Consider the following 14,777-nt stretch of genomic DNA (forward strand, 5'->3'; position numbering starts at 1 on the left):
ACGTACACACACACACAGCCCACCTTACAGGTTACGTACACACACAGCCCACCTTACAGGTTACGTACACACACAACCCACCTTACAGGTTACGTACACACACACAGCCCACCTTACAGGTTACGTACACACACACAGCCCACCTTACAGGTTACGTACACACACACAGCCCACCTTACAGGTTACGTACACACACACACACACACACTTCACATGGCTCTAATTATTTAGGAATCAGTCAGTAATATTCACCCTTTCTCGTTATTCAGGAATTACTAAGTAAGCTCTAGCACGCCTTTAATTACCCCAGGTATAAACACACGCGTCCTTAACCCTTTCTTAACAATCTGTTCGCTAACTGACAATCGCCACCCGTAGTGACGTTATCAAACCAAGGGCCAGCTCAAGTGACAAGCAAAGACCACTTTTATCCTCCCACTTCTTAAGACCTATTGCATTGGGCCATTGCTTCTTCGCTCCTGCCGCTGCCAGGAGCCACGGTCGGACATGTGGGTTCACGAGGACAGGGGTCTTGGCCCTCGTGACCTCTGGGAATCCTGGGTTGACCGTCTCTCAAGGTCTGAGACGCGCCCAGCAAGTAAGGCTGACAAGGACCTTAGTGCCCTATTAGGAGGAGAGACCCGGGAGTGGTGTCTGGTGCGGGAGGAAAGATCAGAAGTGAGAGAGAGAGAGAGAGAGAGAGAGAGAGAGAGAGAGAGAGAGAGAGAGAGAGAGAGAGAGAGAGAGAGAGAGAGAGAGAGAGAGAGAGAGAGAGAGAGAGAGAGAGAGAGAGAGAGAGAGAGAGAGAGAGAGAGAGAGAGAGAGAGAGAGAGAGAGAGAGAGAGGCAGGTAGACATAAGATTAAGAAACACAACATGTGAAACAATGAAAAATCACGCGGAGAGGTCGAATGGTAATCAGCAATTACTATACAACCCCTACAAGCTTCTCCGTTAAGCTCCTCACAACACCACCACAACTTCCACAAGTGCCACCTACCCCTCACTTCAGCTACCACCAACACCCCGTCCACTACCACTACTCTAACCGTTATCATCCTCACTTCCTCTACTTCCACGACGATTTCCACCCCATACACTCACCACCACTACCACCATCACCACTACCACCACCACCACCACTACCACCACCACCACTACCACCACCACCACTACCACCACCACCGCTACCAACATCATCATCACCCCAAAAACGCATCCCTCCCCCCCCCAGCTCTCACCACCACTACCACTAATCAAATCTCATTAAACTTCACCCTGTCACACCAAAGATTGTCATTCTCCTCCGGAATAAGTAATCTAATTCTGGTCATCGTTCTTCAAAGTTCACCTTCCCTCCCTACGTCTCCTTTCCCTCGTCACTTCTTCCTTCCATCCCAAGAAAAAAACAGTTTTTGCATATTTTTAATAATTGGGGTTTTGCAACTGACCACTTTCTCAAGAGTAAGTGCCTCGGTCATACCCCAAAATTACCAATTAAGAGGTGGACAAATTCCTCGTTAAATAAAAAAAAAATTGAACACTGTTAAAGTTTATACACTGTTAACCTTATAATTTATAAATGAGATGGTACTCTTATTTGTATCTGTATTATTAATATTATTATCGAGACAATTTACTGGGGCTGTGAGGTGGCTCGAACCCTCGAACAAGGCCTTGCAAGCTGTAGACGCCACCACTGTACCATTGGAACCTGTCGAAGTCTTACAACCGGATTTCTACTGAATTCACAGAAACTCTCCTGTAATTAAAAATCACATTACTGTGATTTTCTTTGTGTTATTATTGTTATTATTATTATTATTATTATTATTATTATTATTATTATTATTATTATTATTATTATTATTATTATTATAATTATTATTATTATTATAGTCTTTTCCTTATTGTAAATAAAACTATTATCACCTTTCAGGCAACATTTCTTTCTGTTTCACACACAGTCTCTGGCATACAGTAATTCATCTTTTTCAGTACGATAATTTAGCTACTTTAATATGATAACACCACCTTTCGAGAACGATAACTTAACCACTAGTTTGCGATAAGTCCGTTCTGTGATAAGAATAACAGGTGAGCTTACGGATCAGAGAGACATATAACACCTGGCTGTGTGATAACTTGTCTCCCTCAGGTACAATAACTCGAAGCTTTCACCACGATATCTCAACCCGCCTCATCACCAAGATCTGCAAAATCGGTCTCAAGGGAAAGTAGCAGAAAGCTCTTCTTTCTTTATCTGTTAGGCTGCTTTTGTTCTACTCTCTCTCTCTGAGTCTCTCTCTCTCTCTCTCTCTCTCTCTCTCTCTCTCTCTCTCTCTCTCTCTCTCTCTCTCTCTCTCTCTCTCTGTCTCTGTCTCTCTCTGTCTCTCTGTCTCTCTGTCTCTCTCTCTGTCTCTCTCTCTCTCTCTCTCTCTCTCTCTCTCTCTCTCTCTCTCTCTCTCTCTCTCTCTCTCTCTCTCTCTCTCTCTCTCTCTCTCTCTCTGTCTCTCTGTCTCTCTGTCTCTCTCTCTGTCTCTCTCTCTCTCTCTCTCTCTCTCTCTCTCTCTCTCTCTCTCTCTCTCTCTCTCTCTCTCTCTCTCTCTCTCTCTCTCTCTCTCTCTCTCTCTCTCTCTCTCGAGTATCCTGAGGCCCTCACAGCATTCTAACCTAGATCCATTTTATAAGCTTAATGCGACGTCAATTAACTTTTTGTCAGGGTAAACGTTTTCCAAATCAGTCAGCAGTCGACCAGGACATTAATCAGCCCCGCGAGTGCTGTCTTCAGGTTGTCCTCATCTTACAGACCTCTTATATGTGTTAATTATATTAAATAATTACCATCCAAATGCATGTAAATTCACGCGCCCTTCCCCCACACTCACGTATTTATCCACTTACAACACCTGGTTGCTGGCTGACATCTATTGTTAAGATAAGTTAAGATAATTACACTTGAGAAAACTCGTCCCACTGAGTACTGTTAATTACCCAACTATCACGTACAGCTGTCCGGGTCCCTCTCCGCTACCATCCTAACAAGACGACTTCTCTCCTCTCTCCAGCTGCCGTGAGACACCCCCCCCCCCCATCTGGTCATAACGGAGTCAGTCTCCTACAAACTGAAATCCAAAATTAATGGTTCACCTTATGGTTCTCCGTAGTTGGGGACAGGAAGCCTGCTACAGTCATTATGGTCCTACTAGACCTGCTACATACTGTCTCTCTAATTATGTCCCCCACAACATGTTGGCTAACTCCCCCCTATATGGTGCCTGTTTACTGGTTGGTGAACAGGTTCATCAGATGAAGAGAAATGATAGCCAAGCGTGGTGGGAACGTTCTCCTGGCAGACACTGTGGTAGTGGAGGTTTAATAAGAGTGTTCAGAGCCTCAAGTGTGCTCAGATCTCAACCTGGGTAAGTGGTGGTCAGTGTATAGTTTGTTACTGGGCTTATTAAGGTCGCTCAACCACGGGAGGGTTATTAAGACACGAGCTTACTCTCCCACCAGCAATATACTCGCTGTATGATGTACACAGAGAAGCACGATACACCTCTCGGGGTATCCTGGCCACCCAACATATATATGATGAATTTTTATTTTCAGTGACGAGATGTGTTGTGGCTAAATTTGTCGGTTTTTTGTTTTCTGAATTATCGACAAGATGACAACGGAGAAGTTGGAGGTACACCGCGTCACGTGGCTGCGTTGGTCGACCCGGGAATCAAAATGTTGCTCTACTACACATATATTCAGTTGTGTGTTTTAAGTCAAGAAATTAATTCTAGGGATTCTGCCAGTAACTTTCTAATGATCTGGTGTGGGTCGCCATGGGAGTCGATCCCCATTTAATGGGGGGAATGGGGTTCCCTTCTCTCCCCACCCCCTCCTGTCCCGTCTCTCTCCCTTCTTCCCCCTCGCTTCCCCTATCCCCACTCTCCTCCCCTCTCCCACCTTCCATCTTTTTCGCCCTCACCACTCTTCAGCTTTCACCCCTTTACCTCTCCATCCCCTCCTCTCCATCTCCTCCCTCTATCCCTCTGTTTGTCTCTCTCTCTCTCTCTCTCTCTCTCTCTCTCTCTCTCTCTCTCTCTCTCTCTCTCTCTCTCTCTCTCTCTCTCTCTCTCTCTCTCTCTCTCTCTCTCTCTCTCTCTCTCTCTCTCTCTCCCAACAAATAACTAGAAATCACAGAATGACGGTATCAGAAATGGGGGAAGATATTTCGTTATTAACACATTTAGGTACATCTGCATTTATCTAGTTGTTTAACCTGACATTTATTGACAGTCCGTGTGCAAGTATTGTTTCTGTACAACCTCCATATGCTACCGCAGTCCGCCCTGTTGACGACTGAGTCCCCGTCGGCGGGGACTCAGTGCTCATCAAACTGAACATTCCTCTTAAAAGGAAATGTAGATGTTTATCTCTCAGAATGTTTGGTAATATGTTTATTGTTTATGATGTGTGTCTATGTATGTATTAACACGATGTACTGAACGGGGTGAGAATAGCTTGAGCTACCTCATCCCTTTGTGTGTATTTTTCCTCAATAAACTTATTTCAATTTCAATTTCAATTTCAATTTCAATTTCAATTTCCTCTTAAATGCCGTACGTGTACCTGTCAATGCGGGAGAGAAGGACGGAATTATCAGGAGAAAGCGCCAGGACATTACGATTATGGAACATTAGGAAGGGTTCAGGATATAGATTTGGGATGGGACGGGGGGAAAAGACCACTTGGACGGTCGAGGACTGAACTCCGACCTGCATGAAACGAGACCGCCGCTCTACCGTCCAGCCCAAGTGGTTGATTATTTTTGTTTTGTTTGTTTTGTTTGTACTTGGTCACCAGGGTTAAACTCCACGTTTATCACACTCCATGAAAGAGTGTGTTATCAACTTGACTCCATGAAAGACTCCAGAGAAATGGTCAGTGGGGTGCTTATAATTGCTTATATTTTGTAAAGTATTTAGTTTAGGCTAACTCCGACGAGCCTATGTCCATCTCGTACCCTAGATCATTCCCTGCAAATAAAACCTCTTGTTTCCAGTTTTGAACGGACAGACAAGGAGGACGTGTATATCATATATCTTATACCTTAAGTATAAGATATCATATACATAATTAGGGTTGCTCACCATATTCACAACACTATATCATGAAGTAAGTCAGGGAATAATTAAGACAACAACTCATTTCTTACTAAGCTAAGTGAACTCAGTATCACAATACTTAAAAAATATTACCAATCAGTATCGTTGAAAAAAGCTGAATTAACTAATTTGGCCCAACTTTAATATTGGAGCTTTAATTAAAGACAATCTGGCTGAAGGATTATATTGGTTTAAATGATTGCGAAAATGTATAGCAGGTCTTTGGAATGTTATACGATACTGACTGTGCCTCGTTCTGCTGTGAGACTCCGAGGCTGTGGAGGACGGTGCGAACATTCTTCCGTGAGACTCTGGTGGTAGTGTAGGCCAGTGAAAACCTTATTCTATGAGACTCTGAGGTAGGGGAGGACTTTGAAAAAGTTCTTTCGGAAAACTCTAAGGGCAGTTGAGGGCGATGAGAACATTTTTTTTTTTTTCCAGCGGGATGGGAATTGGGGGCCGGAATTTATCTGGCAGACTGTGAAGTAGAGGACTGTTAGGTTGTTCTTCAGGCAGACTGAAGTGGAGGACTGGGAAGTCGTTCTTCTACAGACTGAAGTAGGTGGGTGGCAGGGCGTTCTTCTACAGACTGAAGTAGGTGGGTGGCAGGGCGTTCTTCAGGCAGACTGAAGTGGAGGACTGGGAAGTCGTTCTTCTAGCAGATCGTGAAATGGGTTGAGCTGGGTGGGCGTTCTTCAGGTAGACTGAAGTGGAGGGCTGGGAGGTCGTTCTTCTACAGACTGAAGTAGGTGGGTGGCAGGGCGTTCTTCAGGCAGACGTTGAGAAAGTAAAAAGAGATTAATTCCACACGCCTGGAAACCTCAGTCTATTTTACGGAATCACTTCTCCGCAGGCGGAAAATGTCCCCAATTACCTGGAAACCCTCTTCCATTATTGCGAAACTGTTATTCACTTGCTAAAAATCTTCCATCCTGTGCAAAAAACCTTCTCCCCTCGCAAGACTTTCTCCTCGCCCCGATTTAATTGCTCCTCCTCTGAATGAAAGCCTTCTGCCATCCTGTGAATTTCTCCATTCTTAGTTAGAAACTCATTTTGTCCTGGAAGATTTTGTCTTATTTCCTAACTTAGGAACGAATTTTCTTTGTTAGAAATTTACATGTTTCAGCGTTCATAATTCGCCTATTTTCATTTCGGAACTGCCTTGTTTCGTTTCGTTTTGACACCGGAAATCATCGTTCATCTTCCATGGGTCGTCCTCGCTTCTAAATCATCAACAACATTGTTCTTCCTTGATAGAAACGTTTTATCTCGGAATTGAGAGCACTCAGCTTTCTGCACGAAGCGCCATCATCTATCAAACCTTAGACGCTGTTGAAAGACGAAGTTTTATATATCTTCAGCGGCGATATCCATCCTGTTTATCACAGCAAAAGGAAAGAAAACTTTTATCTCTCACTGCAAGCCTTCCCTCCCCTCCCCCCCCCACCCCGACTTCGGACCATTGTTGGAAGCCACGATTCCCTGCCGTTTACCCATATTTCCCGCAGAAACCCGATCCCTTACCTTGAAAAGCCCCAATCTCCTCGAAAACTCCAATCTTTTTCACTGGAAACCTTCTCTTTGTATGAGGTTGTACCCCGCCTACCGGGGGCCCGTGTGAGACAGCCTTGCTCTCTTGGCTGGAGGCTGTGTCCGAGGCGGCCACTACACAAGCACCACACAGCTTTAACCTGCGGCGGGGCCCGCCAGGAGCTGTGGGGGTCATCGGTGCGTAACTGCGACCAAATAGTCAGTGGGGGGAGTTAGTTTTGTAGCGGTGACCTCCGCGGGGGGGGAAGGGGAGGGGTATAGATTTTCAGAGGAGCGTTGGCCCGCACGGGAAAGTTAGTTTCTGAGCCGGTGTGTGCCGGTTCCCGAAGGGTAGTTAGTTTGTTAGTGGTGTGTTGGCCGTCATTGGCCATCGACGTGGCTCTATGGTCCGTCCTCATAGTGCCTCTCTCTCTCGTCATTAGTGTGGGAATGAGTGTGGAATTCGTCTCTAAATATTTTCATCTGTCTCTTTGGCAATCTTTTTTTTTTTTTTAATCCGCCTGTACAAATGTGGTATTTTTCTTCCCCCCTCTTTGAATGCACACACGCGCGCGCGCACACACACACACACACACACACACACACACACACACACACACATACACACACACACACACACACACACACACACACACACACACAAACTGAAACTGGAAAAAAAAGGTTAAACTGGAAAAGGTTCAAAGGTTTGCCACCAGACTAGTACCCGAGCTGAGAGGTATGAGCTACGAGGAGAGACTACGGGAATTAAACCTCACTTCGCTGGAAGACAGAAGAGTTAGGGGGGACATGATCACCACATTCAAGATTCTGAAGGGGATTGATAGGGTAGATAAAGACAGTCTATTTAACACAAGGGGCACACGTACTAGGGGACACAGGTGGAAACTGAGTGCCCAAATGAGCCACAGAGATATTAGAAAGAACTTTTTTAGTGTCAGAGTGGTTGACAAATGGAATGCATTAGGAAGTGATGTGGTGGAGGCTGACTCCATACACAGTTTCAAGTGTAGATATGACAGAGCCCGATAGGCTCAGGAATCTGTACACCTGTTGATTGACGGTTGAGAGGCGGGACCAAAGAGCCAGAGCTCAACCCCCGCAAACACAACTAGGTGAGTACAACTAGGTGAGTACACACACACACACACACACACACACACACACACACAATTAGGTGAGTACAATTAGGTGAGTACACACACACACACACACACACACACACACACACACACACACACACACACACACACACACACACACACACACACACACACACACACACACACACACACACACACACACACATATATATATATATATATATATATATATATATATATATATATATATATATATATAATATATATATATATATATATATATATATATATATAATATATATATATATATATATATATATATATATGTACATATATATATATATAACATAAATTTTGTTCACTCACCTGGGCACTATAGGAGTCTGGGAACAGCAGACCCACAGCATGGGAGGCGGTCCTCCTCCCATGCTGGGGGTCGGGCGGAGGAGACCAAGGAAATAAGATATTGGAACATCTGGAGAGGTCTAACTTCGTAACCCAAGAGAGAGAGTATGATCTCAAAGGTCCGGACGTCATCTCTGACGCCTCTCATTCAGGTTCACGATATTCACAAGTCATACGGAGCTTCTTTTAACTTAACCTCGTCTACCCTTAACTTCTCTTCTTCATCTCCTTCTCTCGTGTCCTAATTTTCTTTGCAATCATTTACCACTACCCGTTCTTCTATGTCATCTTCTCACTTCCGTCTATCCCTACCCTTATCTCCCCTACCCCTTTATCTTCCTCCTACCCTTTCATCTACCTACCTAACCTCACAGCACCCCCAATTCCTCCCTCTCCCCCACAAGCCTTCCTCGCTAGTTCTTTCCCAACTCGAATTCTCCTCTCACCTCTCTATCTCCCCCCCCCCCCCCCTCCCTCTCTTCCCACACCTTCCCCCCCCCCCTCCTAGTATCCGGTATTGAAAACATTTCCCTCGCCCCTGAAAGGTCATGTCAGTCACGGTGTTCGAGTCAAGACGCCTGAATTTACCTCAGGAGGAGAATACATTGAAGGAGGCATCGAGTAAGAGAGAGCGACGGAGAGGGAGAAACACGCTGAGCCATGACGCATCTCCCGCTGTGGAAAGTTCAGCGGAGGAGGAGGAAGAGGGGAAGGAGGAGGAAGAGGGGAAGGAGGAGATAGTTAATGAAGTGAAGGAAGATGAGGAACAACATATAAAGAAGTGAAGGAGGTTGGGGAAAAGATGAAGAAGTGAAGAAGGTTGAGGAACAGATGGAGTAACGGTGACCAAAATGAGTAGATGTTTCTTGGAGAGGTCTCACGAGTATTATTTCCTTGTCTCCTCACAAATGATGAGAGTGCTTGCCATGCAGGAATGGCTGCTTAAGTGTCTATACCCTCCTTATGTCGCTGTGTCTCTCGACTATATCTGTGCTGCTGGTCCGAATATTGGTGGTCTGGTCGCGTGTATAGAAACGGTATATAGTCTCTTATACCGCCTTGTGTTCTCAGGCGCCTCTGTTATACCTTCCTGCCTGTATATTCAGAACAACGGAACATGACTCAAGTAGGCATGGACAACGCAGCGAATATTTCTGACTCTCAAGGCGTTGTATTCGGTGTCGGAAGATATCTTTATGTTAGTTAGTTAGACAGTTGGGAGCCGAGCGGACAGCATGCTGGACTAGTGATCCTGTGGTCCCGGGTTGGATCCCGGGCGCCGGCGAGAAACAATGAGCAGAGTTTCTTTCACCCTATGCCCCTGTTACCTAGCAGTAAAATAGGTACCTGGGTGGTAGTCAGCTGTCACGGGCTGCTTCCTGGGGGTGGAGGCCTGGTTGAGGACCGGCCGCGGGGACACTAAAGCCCCGAAATAATCTCAAGATAATCTCAAGATAACCTGACACTGTATTGTCTTGGCCAATCAGAGGGTCGGAGAGAAGTCACTGCATGCTTGGTGACACAACACAGTCCCGGATCACCAGGACGATATACAAACAAGTAGAAATATGTTTTTTCTTTCAAGTCTTCAGGGTCACCATCCAAGTCTTGGTGAGGCAGGTGGAGCGGCTCCTAATTATGCCATTCCTAACTTTTATAATCCCTTCTCCTTCCTTTCCCTCCCAAGATCAACACATGCTTGTAAATATTTTTTTTATATATTGTATATATAAAAAAATAAAAAAAAATTCAACCCGTTATCATATCCATGTTTTTTCCCTTCCTTTTTTTTGATCATCTTTCTCTTCCCCCTTGTTTTATCTTTTCCAGCCTTTTCTATCCTATTTCCCTCGAGTTGGCGAATTCCCGATTCATGGCCAGAACGGGAGGATTCCCGCCAGCAATCCGTCTTCTGCGTTAAATCGCTACGATCGCCAGGGAAGGGTTAGGGTGATCCCATTAGAAGGAAAGGGAGGGGGGCACTCAACTCCAGGGAAGGAGGGTGAATGCGGAGGTTTTCATTCCAGGGATGAAGGGAGGGAGGGAGGGGAGACTTTCGTGCCTATTCCAAGGAGGGAGGGGAGACTTTCGTGCCTATTCCAAGGAGGGAGGGGAGACTTTCGTGCCTATTCCAAGGAGGGAGGGGAGACTTTCGTGCCTATTCCAAGGAGGGAGGGGAGACTTTCGTGCCTATTCCAAGGAGGGAGGGGGAGACTTTCGTGCCTATTCCAAGGAGGGAGGGGAGACTTTCGTGCCTATTCCAAGGAGGGAGGGGGAGACTTTCGTGCCTATTCCAAGGAGGGAGGGGAGACTTTCGTGCCTATTCCAAGGAGGGAGGGGGAGACTTTCGTGCCTATTCCAAGGAGGGAGGGGAGACTTTCGTGCCTATTCCAAGGAGGGAGGGGAGACTTTCGTGCCTATTCCAAGGAGGGAGGGGAGACTTTCGTGCCTATTCCAAGGAGGGAGGGGAGACTTTCGTGCCTATTCCAAGGAGGGAGGGGAGACTTTCGTGCCTATTCCAAGGAGGGGGGGGAGACTTTCGTGCCTATTCCAAGGAGGGAGGGGGAGACTTTCGTGCCTATTCCAAGGAGGGAGGGGAGACTTTCGTGCCTATTCCAAGGAGGGAGGGGGAGACTTTCGTGCCTATTCCAAGGAGGGAGGGGGAGACTTTCGTGCCTATTCCAAGGAGGGAGGGGAGACTTTCGTGCCTATTCCAAGGAGGGAGGGGAGACTTTCGTGCCTATTCCAAGGAGGGAGGGGGAGACTTTCGTGCCTATTTCAAGGAGGGAGGGGAGACTTTCGTGCCTATTCCAAGGAGGGAGGGGAGACTTTCGTGCCTATTCCAAGGAGGGAGGGGGAGACTTTCGTGCCTATTCCAAGGAGGGAGGGGGAGACTTTCGTGCCTATTCCAAGGAGGGAGGGGGAGACTTTCGTGCCTATTCCAAGGAGGGAGGGGGAGACTTTCGTGCCTATTCCAAGGAGGGAGGGGGAGACTTTCGTGCCTATTTCAAGTAATATAACAAAAGACGTGAAAAAACAGACTTTATTCAGACCCGCAACGCCATCAATAGGCCTTCAAAACACAAGAATTAATCAATTGTCATCCACACTTCAGTAGAAATAAACATTTCATGCACCTGCGCTCTAGGAGACTCGAACCACGTATACGTGTGTGAGGCAGAGGCTCTATCTTCTCAGCTGTGAGTAGCCTTAATAAGGAAAGATCCCAGAAGCAACTGCTGCTACTCTGCGAGAATTTTCGACTTTCCCTGAGTACTACTGAAGCTCAGGGGAGTTAGTGATCCACGCCCACGTCACAAAAAGTGTCATTAACACTTCCGTGTGACAGGATGCTGATTCTGGAAACTTTCCCTATTTAGACTTATCCATAGCTTGGTTGATAGAGCTCCGGCCTCACACACACACGTTGGGTCCGCGATTCGAGTCTCCTAGAACCCAGGTGACTGAAACAAGAAGTAATGATGACAACAGATCAAATTGATTCCATTAATATCCTCAATCATTTGTCTTTGATCGAGTTCCTAAGACAAAACATCTTACCAGAAGTCGTAACCGGGAAAAATATCATGTATGTATATATCAAAAGATTGAATACACATTTATAAACATTAAAGTCATTTTTATAAAGACACATTTATAAACATTAATAAAGTCTCGTTAGTGATTCATCAGCCTGTTGTTGCTACATCACTAACCTTGTTTAACATTTTAATACCTCTGTATAACTGTCATATTTATCATTGACACGTGTTGTTTTGGGGCACTTTCCCCTTGTTTGTTTTGGGTCACTTTCCCCTTGTTTGTTTTGGGTCACTTTCCCCTTGTTTGTTTTGGGTCACTTTCCCCTTGTTTGTTTTGGGTCACTTTCCCCTTGTTTGTTTTCGGTCACTTTCCCCTTGTTTGTTTTCGGTCACTTTCCCCTTGTTTGTTTTCGGTCACTTTCCCCTTGTTTGTTTTCGGTCACTTTCCCCTTGTTTGTTTTCGGTCACTTTCCCCTTGTTTGTTTTCGGTCACTTTCCCCTTGTTTGTTTTGGGTCACTTTTCCTTGCTTGTTTTGGGTCACTTTCCTCTTGTTTGTTTTGGGTCACTTTCACCTGGTGGTTTTGGGTCACTTTCACCTGGTGGTTTTGGGTCACTTTCACCTGGTGGTTTTGGGTCACTTTCACCTGGTGGTTTTGGGTCACTTTCACCTGGTGGTTTTGGGTCACTTTCCTCTTGTTTGTTTTCGGTCACTTTCCCCTTGTTTGTTTTGGGTAACTTTCCCCTTGTTTGTTTTGGGTCACTTTCCCCTTGTTTGTTTTGGGTAACTTTCCCCTTGTTTGTTTTGGGTCACTTTTCCCTTGTTTGTTTTGGGTCACTTTTCCCTTGTTTGTTTTGGGTCACTTTTCCCTTGTTTGTTTTGGGTCACTTTTCCCTTGTTTGTTTTTTTCCTGTAAAATGAATTGGCCGTAACGATAATGACCCTGATGATGGTGACGAGCGGTGATAATGATATTGTGAATGATGAATAGTTAAAGTATAATGCCACTATGGGATCAGTAGAACATATAAAGAGCTGCCTCTCTAATCCCTGCCTATAAAACCCGTCATTTTATCTGGATTATTAATTTGGAATTAAATAAATTGAAATTAACATCGGCAGAATAAAAAATTAGTGTATGTGGATTTTAATCGCGTTGATATATTACAGAGAAGCGTCGTTGGTATTCTCCTGAGAAGGGAATACAATATTATAACGGGAGATGATAAGTATTTGAGAGAGTAGGGGTCGCCAGGTGAGCTTATTTTGAGTGCTAGACACACACACACACACACACACACATACACACACACACACACACACACACACACACACACACACACACACACACACACACACACACACACACACACACACACACACACACACACATAAACACACACAACCAGGTATGATAGGGAAATGGGACAGGAGTCATTGCTGTAAACAACCGATGCTCAAAAGGCGGGATCCAAGAGTCAATGCTCGATCCTGCAGACACAACTAGGTGAGTACAACTAGGTGAATAAACACACACACACATTGTCATTACAACAAACACACACGCACGCATAGACGCGTGGTGCCTCGCGGCTGAGTAGACAGTGCTCGGAGGTCGTAGTCCTATAGGCCTGGGTTTGATTCCCGACCGGGTAAGAAAGAAATGGGCAGAGTTTCTTTCACCCTGTTCACCTAGCAGTAAATAGGTATCTGGGAGTCAGACAGCTGCTACGGGCTGCTTCCTGAGCATGTATGTGTGTGGTAGATTGGTTAAAAATAGACTGGTTAGAAAGGCGGGGTCCGAGAGCTAATAGCTCGATTCTGCAGGCAAAATAGTAAATACACACACACACACAAACAATCACACATGTTTTCCAGATGAAGCGAATTTTTGTTTACCACAAACAACGATACAACTTGCTCACAAATTTTTTTTGGCTTGTTTACTCCTCTGGTAGAATATAACTCTTAACTACGTTTAAAACTTGTGCCGATGTCAACCAATCACTGAACACACTCCACCAGCAGGAAAACACTAAGACATGTGTTTTCTAACACATGTCTAACACATGTAACACTAAGACTCTCACATGGCCATTTACCGGAATATAATAACAAGCTTGTTAAGGAGGATTGTTCCAAACTTGTTATAATAAACCACTGATTTTACAGAAACAGATAATCAGTGACTCAAAAAATTGCCCCGTGTGTACAACCAACAACAACAGTATCTTTGTCACAACAAAAACACCTGACAGCCGGCCCCAAGATGATAGTTTGGAAAGAAGACTTAAGACAAATGATGAAAACTTAGCCTCCATCATGTCTTTAACGAAGGAACTTTTGCAGATAGCTGCAAACAGTTGGGCACAGATCAATAATCAGTACCGAATCAAACCATCTGTAGTTTGACTGGCTGTAGGAATAGGACACCAGAGTTATATATTGTGAATCAGACACTACTGTGTTGCAAACAGCCAATCCTCGTTGCCAGTAAAAGCGACCGTTTTATTGCCGTTCAAAACTTCTCCATCTCCAGTTATCAACAAGAAGAAAGCTAAACTGCATAAGGCATAAAAAGAATGATATATTCTGTAAAATGTTCATTGTATCCCAGTCATGGTAAAATAATGATGGTAATTTTTTTTGTGCATGAGATCGTCCCAGTATCTGCCAACGAGATCGGACTTCTGTTCAGTGAGGCAGTTATCACCATGAACCCAATATCAACGTGAAAAGGGAATTTAATTCCGGAAAACCTTACTCTGTCATACTTCATCTATGGATCTGCGTTAGTTTATTCGTCGGAGCCTGTCCCAACGAGGATTTTCCAGCGGTTCTGCTGTGATAAATAATTTTATGCAGACGTCAAAAACGTGAAAACGTTCAAAGACGTTTTCACTGTCTTCCATAGTTGAGTCTCAAGAATAAAAATCCGGTACACGATAAGCCCGCGGCTCCACATATCCGGAATATGTAATATCCCAACCCGTCCTCGACTCAAGTCCATTACATC

The sequence above is a fragment of the Procambarus clarkii genome, chromosome 57 (genome assembly GCF_040958095.1).
Source record: "Procambarus clarkii isolate CNS0578487 chromosome 57, FALCON_Pclarkii_2.0, whole genome shotgun sequence".
Classification (NCBI taxonomy): Eukaryota; Metazoa; Arthropoda; class Malacostraca; order Decapoda; family Cambaridae; genus Procambarus; species Procambarus clarkii.